Here is a 16659-nt window from a genome sequence, read left to right on the forward strand (position 1 = left end):
GATACCAATCCATATACTGAACAGGCGTCATTCTTTGAGGGGGAGAACACCATTGTCAATGATGATGACATACTGTCAGAATTGAAAGAAGAAGTTAATGTTGAATTGGATCCCAATTGTGATCCAAATTACCCACCGCTTATAAAATGGACCAAAGATCACCCTCAAAGTCAAATTATTGGGGAATCTTCTGAAAAGGTGTTAACTCGATCTCAAATCAAAGTGAAACAAGCTGCACTCTTTTCACAAGTAGATGATCTAAAACAAATCATTGATGATGATGCTCAAAAGACAACAAAGTTGATGATCTAAAACAAATCATCGATGATGCTACTCAAAAGATGGATGATGATCAACCCAAAGAAATTGAAAGGCCAGAGGCAAGCAAACTTTCGAATGACCGTCCTAGTGTCCAGGGGGAGGGTCCATCTCTTCATCATGATCAATGTTCATCATTCCAGGAGGAGGGCATACCGTCACATTCTTCTAGTTCTTCTGAGAATCCAATCGAAGGAGGTGATACCAATCCATATACTGAATAGGCGTCATCCTTCGAGGGGGAGAACACCATTGTCAATGATGATGACATACTGTCAGAATTGGAAGAAGAAGTTAATGTTGAATTGGATCCCAATTATGATCCAAATTACCCACCGCTTATAAAATGGACCAAAGATCACCCTCAAAGTCAAATTATTGGGGAATTTTCTGAAATGGTGTTAACTCGATCTCAAATCAAAGCAAAACAAGTTGCACTCTTTTCACAAGTAGAGTTTTGCATGTTCAACTCCTTTGTTTCCAAAGTTGAACCGAAGACCGTTAATTCAGCACTTGATCATTCAGACTGGCTTCAAGCGATGCAAGATGAGTTAAATGAGTTTGAAAGAAACAAAGTATGGCGGCTTATTCCAACTCCAAAGGATGCCTTAGTTGTCGGTCTCAAATGGATTTTCAGAAACAAGATGGATAAGGAGGGAAATGTCATTTGCAAAAAAGCTCGGTTGGTTGTCAAAGGCTATTGTCAGGAAGAAGGCATCGATTATGAAGAGACCTTCGCTCCTGTTGCAAGATTAGAGTCTGTTCGTATCTTTCTTGCCTATGTTACACACAAGAACTTTGAAGTCTATCAGATGGACGTCAAATGTGCCTTTCTCAACGGAGAACTTGAAGAAACTGTGTATGTTAAGCAACCGCTAGTCTTCATGAACGAGAAGTATCCAGGTCATTGTTATGTCCTTGACAAAGCAGTATATGGCCTAAACAGGCTCCCAGAGCATGGTATGAAACTCTAACTTGATTCTTAAAAATGTCTAAATTCAAACAAGGTTCGGTTGACCCAACCTTCTTTCGCAAGAGAGAAGGTAACCACCTTATGATAGACCAAATTTATGCTGATGACATCATCTTTGGCTCCACGAATCCAAGCTTAACAACTGAATTCAGGAAGTTGATGGAAACTAAATTTGAGATGAGCTCAATCGGTCCAATTAACTTTTTCGTTGGATTAAACATTAAACAGAGACCCGAAGGCATTTTTATTAATCAGGAGGCATACACCAAGACACTGTTGACCAAGCTTGGAATGACAGGAGAATCCAAAGTGAAAGTGTCAGTGGCCTTTGGGACGAAGCTTACACCCTCATTGGAGAAACCAGTTGCTGATATGACGCTCTATCGTCAAATGATTGGGTCTCTGATGTATCTCACAACTAGTAGACCTGACATCATGTTCTCAGTCTGTTACTGTGCAAGATTTCAAGCTAACCCACGTGAACCTCATCTGCAAGCCGTGAAAAACATCTTTCGCTATCTGAAGCGAAACTCCTCTCTCGGTCTGTGGTATCCAGCCAACTCAGGATTCTTTGCTCAAGCATTCTCAGATGCTGACTTAGGTGGATGTGGATTAGATCGAAAAAGCACCACTAGAGGATGGAAATTTCTAGATGGTAAATTGGTTAGCTGGAAATCGAAGAAACAAACTTGTGTCTCCCTCTCCACTGCAGAAGCTGAATACATTGTTGCAGCATCATGCACATCTCAAGTCGTATGGATACAAAGTCAGCTTAGGGATTACGGGCTAAACATGAAGAAAATCCCACTATATTGTGATTCTAAAATCGCAATTAGGATTTGTCACAATCTAGTGCATCACTCAAAGACTAAACATATAGCACTGAGGTACCACTTTATCAATGATCACGTCGAAGATGGTAACGTAGAAATTCACTTCGTCGGGACAACCGATCAACTGGCAGATATATTCACTAAGGCTTTACCTGAAGCAAGCTTTAATAAGATTCTACAAGGTCTAGGAATGATGAAAGCCGAATTCGTACCAAAACCGCCTTCACTTCAATAAAGGTAACAAGCAAAACAGAGCGAACCGAAATGAACCGAATGTTCGGTCTATTTCAGGTTCGGTCCTTCTAAACTCATTCGCTTCTTTTTCTTATCAAGGCATTTTGACTGTATTCCTTTGTACACTTTTTAAATACTTATTTTATATTCATAAAATCCAAAAATATTTTTCTCTTTCGTTCAATTGCTCAATTCTCATAAAATACAATTTTTATTTATTTATTTATTTATCTAATGTTTTCTTTTTCTATAAGTGTGATTCTCGATGCCGAAGCTAAGGCAGGTAAATTCTTTATTAGTTAGGCGTCCCTAGAAGCACGCTGTTGTATGTTGACTAAAGCCTCGGAAGATTTTGAGTGAAGCCTTAATAACATGATATATACAAATCATGTTTTCCCAATCTAGGCTGCAATATTCACTCTAATCATGAGCTACCTTACTCTACTCACATTGAGTTTAGAGTTTTCTGCTTGGTCATTCTTTTTCTTTAGAGCAGAGGTACATTCGCTTCTTTTACCATCTCCATCATTTTTGTCCATTATAATTTGTTTCACCAACATAACCCTTGAGATTCTCAGTATTTACCACTGTGGTTTATGGTTATACAACATCTGTGTTAATGATATTAGTTTCATGCCACTATGAACTAAGTGAAACCCACAATCCAACACCAATAATGAATTGATGGTGAATTCTCATATTCAAGATCTTACTTGTTACCTAATGAAATCTCTTTTCACCTTTGAGTGATCTTTATGAATTTGTCTTACACCAAGGCTTTTCTTACCCTAAAGATCCAGTTTATTTTTTTTGAGATTTCTATGCTTTCTTTTGTCACTATAATATATATATATATATATATATATATATATATATATATATATATATATATATATATATATATATATATATATATATATATATATATCACCTACTTGTTCAACAGATCACATTGATATCACAAGTATTTCATTCAGTTTCGGTCTTATATTAAGTATCAAAATCATGAATTGAAGCAAAAGTCACCCCTTATAACCTTCAAAAAGATGCCTTTCAATACTTCTTAACAAGTTATTGATCGTTATTTAATGGGAAACCAAGCAAGCACTTTAATGTCTCTCTTGACTTTGAAGGAAGTGATTCGTGCCCAGAATCAATTGTTTTATGTCTCTTTAAGACATCACAAATTATCACGAAAAGTTTGCTTTATTTCTTTATCTTTTACACTCTACGCACGAAAATTTTTAATTTTCCAAACTCTGGTTCTTTTAAGGTTGTTTAATAAAGCACAACAGGAAATGGCGATTCAAATGAATTTTGGGATGACGATTGGGATAAAGTGAAAGCTGACTCAGCGGTTATCCAATCGGTTTGGCGATTTGAAAAAGTGAATTTTATGGCATGGCGTGCAAAAAGGAAACGTCCTTTCTCTTTCCTACGTCATCATCGGTATGCTAACTGTTCATCCGTCAAGTCAGGCGCTATTTTTGAAATAATCCAAGATCTCAGCCGGATTTTTCTCTCTCCTCCTTGTACATATAAAAGGAATTGGAACGGTACACTTTAACCTTTTATCACTTACCAAACTCTCTCAAAGAACAAAGGTGATTCCTCTTACTGTTCATCATCTTCTCCAAGCTTCTATGATGGCAGACTCTTTGTCCGTTCATGATACTTCTATTCGTCAACCACTTCTTACAATAAAACCTCAACAGAACCTGATCATCGATCTCACTCCATTTGTCTATGAACCCTACATGATATATGTTGTTGAGTGTCTCAAATACTCACCTCGCGTCGAAGCTCTGACCAAAGTTGAAGTCGTACCAATATCCTGTCTTTCTCTTATCTACTCCACTGCTTACTACGACAAGATTAATTAAAGAATTGACTTTGAAATCCACAGTGAGAAGACCTCCATCTCCAAGCACCGCTTTTGTGCCCTAATTGGTCTTTCTCAAGAGCAATCTCTGGTAAACCCTGAATCCATCACCACTGGTCAACTCTTTTCTATGTTTTATCAGATGGGGTATATTGAAACGGTCACCACGATAACCAAGTTCAAGAATTCCTGCCTTCCGCCTCAATGGAATGGCCTTTCACTTTGCTGTTTAAAGGACTCTCTGAGTGAAGCACTGGCTCAGATGGTGCAAGCAAGTCATTTATGACTGTGCTATATGGACTGTACCATGGGATCGATTTGGATTTTGGAATGATTATCTGGCAGCAACTAGTACAAGGCTTGGTCTCTTCATCCAGGCATTCAGAGAATTCTTTTGGGCGCTTTTGGTCGATAATCACTAACTGGGCAATGGATCGTCTTCATGTTCCCATCATGGCGAATTCTCTTCTCTCCTCCATCGCTACTTTTCACACAACCAAAATCATAGTCACAAATCCCACCAAGTACTCTTTTATTGGCTCTATTCCTGAAACCATGCTTGCTCATGTCTCTACAGCAAGTAATGTTCTACAACAATACAGGAAGATACCCTCTTCAGGCCTGAGGGAGCTTACGCCGGCCATGGTTCGCTCCATTGAAGAAGCTGACAAACCAGCGAAAAGGGCCAAGAAAACTGAAACTGAGAAGGAGGCACCGGTTTCCAAATCAACCAAGGGGAAAACCCCTAAGAAGCGAAAGTCTGACAAGGCTGCTACATCACAGGCTCAACCGAAGAAACAAAAGAAGCCTACCAGGAAGCTCATACTCCAATCCTCTAGTGATTCAGACTTAGAGTATGTTCCTCCCAAACATAGATCTGCTCCTTCTTCAGAATCTGAGGGCGAAAGCTCAGATAATAAGGCTTCGGGTCGAGGTGATACTCCCCCTCGCTCCCCTACCCCATAAATTCATGTTCGCTCCCACCCTCCTTCCCCTCCACCTGTAACCATCCCAGTATCCATCCCTCCGATATTTCCTATTCCAACCACTCAACCATCCACTATAATTCCCATCCCCACTCCCATATTCACAAACACTACTACCACAACTTCAACCACAGGAGCTCATTCTACCGCTCCCACTCCACCCGTTACAACCGAACCACCTATCACAACCAAACCTCCAGCCACATCCACAAAAACCACCCCTGTTCTAGGCGGTGAGGACTTGGAATTTGATTCCACGTATTTTAGTCCTTACCATGTACAGAGTGACGATGATGATGATGAGCCTGTTACAAAGCGTCATCTCAAAGCAGTAAATGAGAAACTTGATCAACTGCTCTCATCCTCTTCCTCTGGAGCTTACTCTGAAGCTACTTTAAAGGCCTTGTTCTCATTTGTTGTTCAAGAGCACAGTGCCTCACTCTCTGCTGCAGCTAAAGCTATTGAAGCCTCGACTTCCCAATGTCAACAAGCCTCTCTTGCTGTTGAGGCTTCTACCAAGGAGTGCAAGGAAGCGACCGCAAAAGTAGATAAACTAGTGTCTGACGCTCACCATTTTCTAGATTCTTTGCAGGCGGCTGCTAAGAAGAATGCTCAAACCATCAATGCTTCGGTGGATAACCTTCAACAGTCCCTTCAGTCTGAAAGGTCCAACCTTGAAGTTGCACGCCAAGCGATCGAAGCTGCCAATGAGTCTCTACATGCTAACGTCAATGATCGCCTGACTCAACTTGAGGCAGAATTAGCTGTAGAGAATCGCATCATGGATGAGCTTGACAAATGAACTTCACAGCTAAAAATGCAAAATTACAAGTTGCATACTGCTACCGCTGAGCTTAATGACCTAAAGTCAGAAAGGGAGGTCATTCGGAGTTCTGTTGCTGATGTACACTCCATCCTCATTCGTCTCCTTGAAGCGCACGATCCAATCATCACCATTACGATTAGACAGAACTTGGCTAACAAGCTTAGGCCAGCATTGGACATCCCTTAGTCGTATTGAGGGTGTTCCGGTGACTGGTGTCCAGCCGAAACAAGGGGGAGAGAAGGGAACAACTCAACCTCCTCCTGGAGTGAAACCATTTACTGAACCGAAGGGTAATGAAGCTTCAGTCAGTAACAAGGAGAAAAAGAAGAAGAAGATTGGGGAGGATGACACAGACAATGAAGATGAAGTCTATGCTGAGAATCCTGAAAAGCCTTTTCAGAAGGCAAAGCCCTCTGAGAAAGAGCTGGAAGAAAAATACAAGAAATAACAGGTTGAGCTCGAGCAAAAACGAAAGGAGACGGAGCTCCTAGAAAAGAAGAAGTCCATGTTTCCTGTCTGGACTATAGATTCGCTTCAAAGGTGTGCTATTGATGAGCCCATCATACTTTGGCTTGAGCCTGTTGTGTCATTTGGGCTCGAGAACTCCAAGGACGCACGATTTGACATGCCAAACACGCGAAAGGCATTCATCTTTTGCTGCTTTAATTCAACTGCTGCAATTCCTTCCCCAAACCCGAAGGTAGATAGGGATCTGCTGAAGTTCTACTTGGAGTTTGCTCAACCCCAATACTTGACCTGGAGTTCGAAGAAGATTACTCTGTCAAGGTTTTGAAGCCCTACTCAGCGGGGAAGTTTATTAACGTTAAATTCAAAGTGACTCGAGGCACCAAAGGCTCAGTTCAAAACTTCACCCTTGCTGATCTACCAAACCTTAATCCCCACGACTGGATACTCCTCAACAACATTCTTCTGTCAAATCCAAGGGAGTACCATCCAATAATTGACCATGTCAAGCGAATGCTTGTGTGCTACATTCACGAGGTAGCGAAGATGGACCAAGAGATTGCTTCTGCCATTCACAAGCGAACCACGATCAAGACTATGGGTAAAGCAGGCAATGTCAATACGATTCTCAAGGGGAAGATTAATTCGAAGTACCACACGGTTATGTTCATCAGAGGCGAAGGTCAGAAATGTCTGTTTGCTCTCGTTGACAAACACCTCTTCTCAACTTCTTGCCTAGAGCATATCTTGGAGATCATTCAAAGGTGTGATTAGAACAGTGCAGCTGACAAGAAGTTGTTCACTAATATGTTGAGGTGGTATATCCATTTTAGGCAGACACTTCTTGCAATAATTCCTCGGCTGTTCAAAGTAATAAAGACGGTGAAGCCAACACAAAAGAAATAATCTCTCGCCTCATTTGACGCAAAGTGGGAGATTTTTGGGATTATTATGTTGCGTCATGGGCTCGGTCCTTAGCCCAGTTTTGACTGCCAGTTTGGGCATGTCCAACCGTGCATTTTTTTTGTTCTAGGGTTTAGTATATAAGCAGCATGGATGCAGTATTAGATGACAACGCTTTAATTATTTTTCTCACTGAGTTTTGTAAAACCCTAGCTCGCCTCTACAGTAGAAGTTCTTTGTCGAGCTCTGCTGAGGCATGTCTTTGTTGAATCATAAGCACACATTTGATTCTATTTTGTGTTCATACTCTTACTATGTTTGTCTTGTTTGATTTTCATATTCTTACCTGTGAAAGATCTAATCGATCTAGAGTTTAATTCTTATCAAGATCCTTTCACGAAGCTCTGAGTAGGGTTAAACATAACCAGCATGCAAGGAGCATTGGCTTGAGAGACGATGTTAGTTTTAGTGGTTAGTTGATAGGTTGAAATTTTGTAACAAAATAAATGTAATTGATTTTGCTGAATGAATAATGGAGAATTATTTATGACTATGGTTACTACCTTTTTCAATTGTTTATTCTTGTGTTTCATATTGCATGTTTTACTTCCTGAATGATTTGATTATTCAAAATTTCATAGTTACTCATACTTTTAGAAGTAAGTGATGCATTAAGATTGTCATGAATAGATTATAGATTGTCTATGGAGATTAGACATTGCAATGGGTTGCTACAATATTCATGAGTACTTAGAGAAATGGAGATATTGAGTATTGGATAAACCCACAATCTAAGAATTACTTCACAAATTTTATCACAAGTAATTATGAGAGGAAATAACTTTTATTATTCAAACGGATACATGTAAGTTGTAATTTACAAGTCAGTTGTGCATTGGTATTACGAAAACGCATTAGTAACATGATTTTATAAAACTTAGTGTCATGTATGATTTGGTGAGTAAAATATATAAGTATATAAGTCGAAATTTATTGATTCCTTTTTCCCTAACGGGAAAAATGATATCTTTGGCACCCTCGGTGGTTTGGTGTTGACATTATAGTGTTGGTCCTAGCCAGGACTGAATTGATGTCTTCAATTGGTAGTCTAACAAGGTCATGACAAATCAAGAAATTGGGAAACAAAATTTTGGACAAGAGATTGATTATAATCCATGTCTCATGTCCATACTATATCTTGAAGAATGAAGGAATGTTTGATCACTTATCTTAGGTCAAATGTTTGATTGGATCAAAGTTCGACAGTTGCTTCGAAAAGCACACTTTGTTGTTTAATTTAGAAGTTATGCTTGCAATTGTAGTTAAAGCCTTATCCAAGTGGGAGAATGTTGGATTAAGATGTCTAAGTCAATAACTAACTTGGTATATACTTGAGTTAAAAGCAAAGTCATTTTGGGGTTGCCCTCAAAACTAGTAATTGACTATATTGACTTTTGGGGAGAGAGACTGATTTATTGATTTATTATATGATTAATAAATAGAAATATTAACCTTTTAATATATTATGTAATTAATATATTAATTAGAAATTGTATTATTCAATTAATATATAATCATAAATTAATAGGAATTAATTTTTGGATTAATTGAATTAGTTAAAAGTGTAGGGACTTAAGTTGTAATTATTCAATAGTTAAACAAGAGAGGTTCCAAAACCTTCCATGGGTCATGAACTGTATTTTGGATTTTTTTTTTTTAAGGGTTTGAAATTAATCCTTTAAGATAATCAAGCAGTTGGATAATTACCAAATTTGAAATATTAATATAATATTCAAATTAGGGTTTTCAAGGCTCCTTGTATCAGCTATAAATAGAGCCCCTTGACTCCTTATTTTCGTCCACCCTTGCACTCAAAGGAATAGAGAAAATTTTACTCTCCCTTCCTCTCTCCTCGAGTGTTTTAATTGTTAGGGTTTGAGTATAAACTATTCGAGGCATTGAATTTCTAGTGCTTGCTTTCTAAGACATTTCAAGAGGGAATTATTTTGATTATTTGTTTATTGTTATAATAATCAAAAGGTATGTAAATCCTAATCATTTGTTAATTTCGATTATAGTAGGGCCTCCTTAGGGTTCTTTGACGTTTATAGATTATGGTTATCAACAGAGAAAACATAGATCTAAATAGTTTGCATGTGAGCTTAAGAGTTAAGTTAGTTCACCTCTTGCATTGGATTATAACCTATAAAACTGATTAGTAGCAAAATTAAATCAAATAAACATAAAATTGTAAATATTTTTAATGCACGACCCATAAATTCTCAAACATACACAAATGTGTGACCTCATCAAAATTTCTCCATGTCAGACAAAGAGAATTATAGAATTAATATATGATATACATGATCTAAAGTCACTCAACCTTTTCATTAAACCTACAAAATAAGTATAGTTATAACATCAATAATCAGCATGCTTTTAATAATAAATAAATATCATGCATCCACCCATTCAATCGGTACATTGTAAGAAGCATAAGTAAGAAATGTATATGCGACATTTAATCCATTCCCATTAGTCTCATTGTTCCCATCATCCTTACCATCATACTTATAACCCTAATTGTTATATATGATCTCTAATTTTTATAATTAATGAAATGTGTGAGTCTTATGTTTATTGTGTTGGAAGTATACTCATGGTCACAACAAGTTGATCATATTTCTATAAATAGTAGGGTCCTTTTGGATTACATGCAAGACATGATTTAAACATAAAATGGCAAAAGGAAAATCAACGATACTAGTTTGTTAACTTGTCACCTTATAGTAAGTTAATTAGAGACTAAAGAAACTAAAAGGGTCTAAGTATATGTCACACCCCCAAACCAAGGATGGCGGAAACGTCCAGGGGTGGAGGACTTCATGTACAGTATCACAACAACATGTATAATAGTGCTCAAAGTAAATACAACCATCATAAATATAATTGAAAAGGTTACACCAAAGTATATGTTTACATGTTTCAAAATCAATTACATTGTGATGATAAAAATAAAAATAAATTGTTGACGGTTTAATGTCCCGTCCTCAAAGCGCTGAAGTTTTCCTGTTTCACTGATTTCTTGAGAATACAAGTAGTTTTGAAAAAGAGTGTCAACAATTAAGTTGGTGAGTTCATAAGAGTTTTGTTTGGAGTAGAAACCGTTTTCCTTTTTAAAGGCGATAGATATGTATCCAGAAAGTCCAATATTTTCTTAGTTAGGTGTAAACAGAATATTCCTATATGATGTGTTGATGAACCCTAGATTGACCTGTAGATTTCCTCTATAATCGTCCAGCATATATAAGTTATAGAAGATTTAAGTTAGATAAAACGTCGAATGTAGTGGGTCTGCCCTAGGTCCACAACCAAACGAGGAACAGGAGATGAGGCGGGCACCACCAATTCTAAGCCAATCCAGACTAAATTCTTGTATGACTCAAGCATATACGCTCAATGATTATAGTTGAAGTCTAACAATGCTAACCTTTAATGTGAATATAACCTATACATACCATAGTTCACCGGGGGGTAATAGAGATTAGTGAACCTGAACTATGCATATGAATAGCTTATCGAAAGTGATGGTGATTGTGAATATAACCTATACATATCATAGTTCACCAGGGATTATTAGAGATTAGTGAACCTGAACTATGCATATGAATAGCTTATCGAAGGTGATGGTGATTGTAACCTATACATATCTTAAGTGATGGTGAATATAACCTATACATATCTTAAGTGATGGTGAATATAACCTATACATATCATAGTTCACCGGGGGGTGATAGAGATTAGTGAACCTGAACTATGCATATGAATAGCTTATCAAAGTGATGTGATGGTGAATATAACCTATACATTTCAAAAGTGATGGTGAATGTGAATATAACCTATACATATCATAGTTCACCGGGAAGTAATAGAGATTAGTGAACCTGAACTATGCATATGAATAGCTTATCGAAAGTGATGGTGAGTTCCTTTCTTATAATTAAGTTCCTAGGGTAGATGAAACATAAACTATACCTATTATAGTTTATTACTTTGTTTGTAATATGTATTTACCATAACTATACCGATTATAACTAACGCGTTCGTTTGTGGGGGTATAATGGCTTAACTATACTTGTTATAGATTACCTTAATCGTCCATGGCGGCAATAACTCTTTTGTAAGTGTAAGACCTTTAATATTGTTTTTGTTATATGAATAACACTAAACTATACCTATTATAGTCTATCGATTGATTTCGTGGGAAAATGAGCATAGGCCTTACTTGTCATAATTTATCAATGTTTATATTTTAATGGATATAGCCTCGTAATATCGTATATATATATATATATATATATATATATATATATATATATATATATATATATATATATATATATATATATATATATATATATTTGTCATACTTGTGAAGGTGTAAATCCATTTGTTTTCTGATGTATGTCTATGTAAGAATACAAAATTTGTTATATATTGCAACTACACATAATCACATAACGATGTATACCTTGCTCAACATGTTACAAGGTGAAATGAAATTTATTGTGTTTTTCTGTTAATAACATTTTCTGTAACTGTTATTGGAAAAATTGTAGAAAAATCATAAAATGTCCAAATCAGGTTCTGTAACTTCTGAGAGTTTGGAAAATGAGTCTAGTTTGTTCATAATTTTTATTATAATTTTTAATGACCTCTAACTTGGGTGAAAAAGTCCATAATCACAGACTGGTCCGGATTGATGTTTGAAATGATAGGCAGTTTTGTAAAAATCACCATAAATTGTAGAAAAATCGTATAGAGATGTGCAAGTAGTCATTTTAAAGCTAAGAAGTGGAACTACATGCACCTAAAACAGTTTTGAAAACAAAAATATTTAAGATGTCCAAAACAGTCCGTGAATGGAGTGAAACTTTTCTGATGAAAGCTGTTAGAAAAATGTAGTTATGTTCTAAGTATTTTAACTTGTATTCCCCCCCTAAAAACTTGAGAAAACGTGAAAATGTAGGGGTATGAACTCACCTTGTGTGATTTCAGTAGATAAGTGATGAAGAAGAGAAGTGTTCAACCCAAGAACACTAGAAGAACCGTTTGAAGATTCGAAGCTCTAACACAAATATAATGGAGTTTGTGTAAGATATCCATGATTTGAGTGGAAATAATAGAGGTAATCATAAAGGAAATGGATTATGCTTACCAAAGGTGGAGGAAACTCTCAAGATCAGCCCTTGAATCTTGGATTTCTAGAGAGAGAAAGTGAGAGAGAAAGGAGTTTGATCTTCTTGTGAAATGAGAACAAATGAAAGAAAAATGAGGAGAGAGGATGATTATCCAGCCCTCAAAGCATGGAGGTGGCTTGTGAGGGAGGTAAAAAATACAAGGTATGGTGGGGAGGAGTGTGGGTTGTCATGGAGTGGGTGAGGGGGTTGCTTGCGTCATAACTAAGGTAAGGTCAACACTTCTTCTTTTTGTACTTTACCAACTCCTTTTTAAATAAGATTTTACCCTTAAAATGTGATTAAATCATTAATTTAGGGGTCTTATAATTAAAAATAAAGTTTTGGGTGAAAATCCCATGTTAAAATAATCAGAAATGGGTTTAAAATGCAAAAATATGTAAAAATAGGCGAAATCCGAGCTGCCCAGCGAGACCCTTCGGATCTCGGCCGAGGCTCGGTTCTCTGGGCGAAGGTTCGGACGCGGGTGGCTGAGGCGGGGAGGCGAAAGGCGAACAAGCTCGGTCCGAAGCGATGCAGTCCGAAGCGAAGGCGAGAAGCGGAAGGTAGAGGTTCGGTCCGAGGCAGGCTAGAACCGAAGGTACTGTTGTGAACAGTAATGAACAGTACTTTCGGTTCGGACCCTTCTTCCTTGCATGGTTCGGTTCGGACCTTTCCTCCTTGCATGGTTCGGTTCGGACCTTTCCTCCTTGCATGGTTCGGTTCGGATGAACAGTACTTTCGGTTCAGCTCATGAACAGTACTTTCGGTTCGGACCCTCATGAATAGTGCTTTCGGTTCGGACCCTCATGAATAGTGCTTTCGGTTCGGTTCATGAATAGTACTTTCGGTTCAGAGGGTTCGTTTCCTTAAGTCCGTTTTTCGCGTAGACTTCCGTTCTTGGGCTATTTTCGCCAAATTCGAGGGTCGGGATGCCCCGAGTGATTATAGAAAGTTGGGAGAGATTTCGAGAGAGATTTGAGAGAGATTCCTCGTTCTCAGAGAGATTTGGGAGAGATTCGACGTACTTGGAGAGATTTCGCATACGAAGAGATACGTGAGAGAGATTTCACATACTTAGAGAGATTTGGGAGAGATTTGACATACTTGGAGAGATTTGGGAGAGATTTGGCATACTTGGAGAGATTTCGCATACAAAGAGATATGTGAGAGAGATTTCACATACTTAGAGAGATTTGGGAGAGATTTGACATACTTGGAGAGATTTGGGAGAGATTTGGCATACTTGGAGAGATTTCGCATACAAAGAGATATGTGAGAGAGATTTCACATACTTAGAGAGATTTGGGAGAGATTTGACATACTTGGAGAGATTTCACATACAAAGAGATATGTGAGAGAGATTTCACATACTTAGAGAGATTTGGGAGAGATTCGACGTACTTGGAGAGATTTCGCATACGAAGAGATACGTGAGAGAGATTTCACATACTTAGAGAGATTTGAGAGAGATTTGACATACTTGGAGAGATTTAGGAGAGATTTGGCATACTTGGAGAGATTTCGCATACAAAGAGATATGTGAGAGAGATTTCACATACTTAGAGAGATTTGGGAGAGATTTGACATACTTGGAGAGATTTCACATACTTAGAGATATGTGGGAGAGGTTTCACATACTTAGAGATATGTGGGAGAGGTTTCACATACTTAGAGACATGTGGGAGAGGTTTCACATGCTTAGAGATATGTGGGAGGGGTTTCACTGGTGACCTTTTTGAGTGTCCGGCCACGCACTGCAAGGTCCTTAAACCCAGTTAAGCCTTGATTAGGGATCTTGCATACTCCCGATGAGTATGTAACATTGTTTTATCGGTTTGGCTCTCTACGTACCACTGTTTCAGGTTAAGGAGATTTAGGTGAACGCACTTTTCAATTTATGATCTCTCATTAGAATAGAGAGTTGTTTAGAAGTTACTTAACGTAAACTCTAGTACTCACGGCAAATTGGGTTGACCGGTTTGACTTGTTGACTTTTGTTGACTTTGACTTGACCGAAAATTGACGGTTGTCACAGTATAACTATGTTGGAGTTAAATTAGTAATTATTTATCCCTTGAATTTAGGGATAAATACTTAATTAAAATAAAGATAATGAAGAAAACACAACACTAAGCTTGGTCGTCTAGGTCGGAATCGACTCTCTCCTAAATTCATTCTTCTTCATGTTTTGTTCAAGCTTGTGGCCCTTTCTCCAAATAGGTTCGGGTTGTCAAGTTCTAGATAACAATGGAAGAATGGTGTTGTCTAACTGCTTGATCGTGATATTGGGTGCTTCCACAAGAGAGGATATCTGGTTTGGGATCTTTAATCATCCAAGAAGAAAGAAAAGAAATTAAACATAAGAAAGGTATAATTATCATCTTAACTTTCTAGCTCTTTTAGTTGCAAGGAATCACTGAATATATGATCCTTGTGGATTCTTGTTTTTATAGTTGTTTATGTTGTGTGTTATTTCAATGTACTGAAAATTAATCATAATCCAACCCATTGGTCCATACATTACCCATATTGGCCCCACTACTACTCCCGTACGTATATACCTAATAACACTACCATTAGGAATTAGCAGTGTCCTTATCCTCTACGAATACAAAGAAATATTTACCCATGTTTTCTAAACTCTCCGGTACTACCACTAACTCTTATTGGACTCGACCATATTCTTCTAGAGTATCATCTGAACGAGCCATATGTAGATATAAAAAACATGTACTTAACAAAAGAAGGATGGTTAGATATATAGTTTAAATTATAAACAACAAATTAAAATGGTGATATCATATGATAAAAAAAATACTTAAAATAGACATATCCTATGATATCAAGCAATTTAAAACGGAAAACAATAAAAAATGTTCTTAAGTGTCTAGAAAAATGGTCAGGTAAATCAAGTTCGTCTTCATTAGTTTATGTATCTTCAAACTTTGAAAACTATATGTCCTTATTAGTCCTTTCTTCATTTTGTATTGATACATTTTTAAAGAATTCTATATATGTGGTTCATTATTACTTTCTTCATTCATATATTAACTTCGTTCCTCAATCTTAAAGTGGTTTATTTCCATCTTTTAATTATCCTCAAGTTCACATATAGATTCAAGGATTTCATATATTCCTATTTATTTTGTCTTGAAAACAACTGACCAATCTTTCAAATCCTTTTTCATGGAAGGGTATGGTTTATGTTGGTCCTATATAATGCAATAAATATATTGTTAACATACATGCTTGGTGAAACTAAATAAAATCATATTAATCAACTTTGAAAGTATTGAATAATCTGAGACACACTTTAGGTTATTGACAAAATTTCTGATATCTAATTGAGACCTAAATAATAACTCTCGATGATCATAAAATAGAACTATGTAATAACATTGACTAGAATTACATAAATACTAATATAATGCAGCTGATCATTCGAAATTGTCGGGATACTTTTGTTGTTATCTTAAATTTGGATGGTTTGATCCTGATTAGTATATTTGAACTTGAACAATCTTTATCTTTAAGAATTTCAAATAAACATACATTATTGAACCGCCTTCAGAAGATAAGACTTCTAGACGCTAAACTATCTAGCATTTAGGAGGCTCAAGATATCAAAGGAATTTCAAACTGTCTAAATTAGCCTATAAAATTAAGTTCTTAATGCAAAACTCAATCAAATCAAGATGGAAACTAATAGAAACATAATTATAATGTCTTGTCAATCATTAAACAACTATAAGCTTCAACCTTAGTAATGCATAGTATCCTTTTTCTAGTTGTGATGTAATATTCTAAAATGTTAATTATGTTAAGATATTGAATGGAACATAATAAGTTTAGGGGTGGTTTTGGCACAAGACTTTCAAAATATAAGAAATGGAATAGTGTAAGAATTGATATTTATAAATGACAAGAGTTAGACTTTTTTATGTTTAAGAATTAAGTATATACGGGTGGAATATAAAATACATTATGTATTAAGATGGA

This window comes from Lactuca serriola, chromosome 4 (genome assembly GCF_051521515.1).
Source record: "Lactuca serriola cultivar US96UC23 chromosome 4, Lser_US96UC23_V15, whole genome shotgun sequence".
In the NCBI taxonomy this organism is placed as follows: Eukaryota; Viridiplantae; Streptophyta; class Magnoliopsida; order Asterales; family Asteraceae; genus Lactuca; species Lactuca serriola.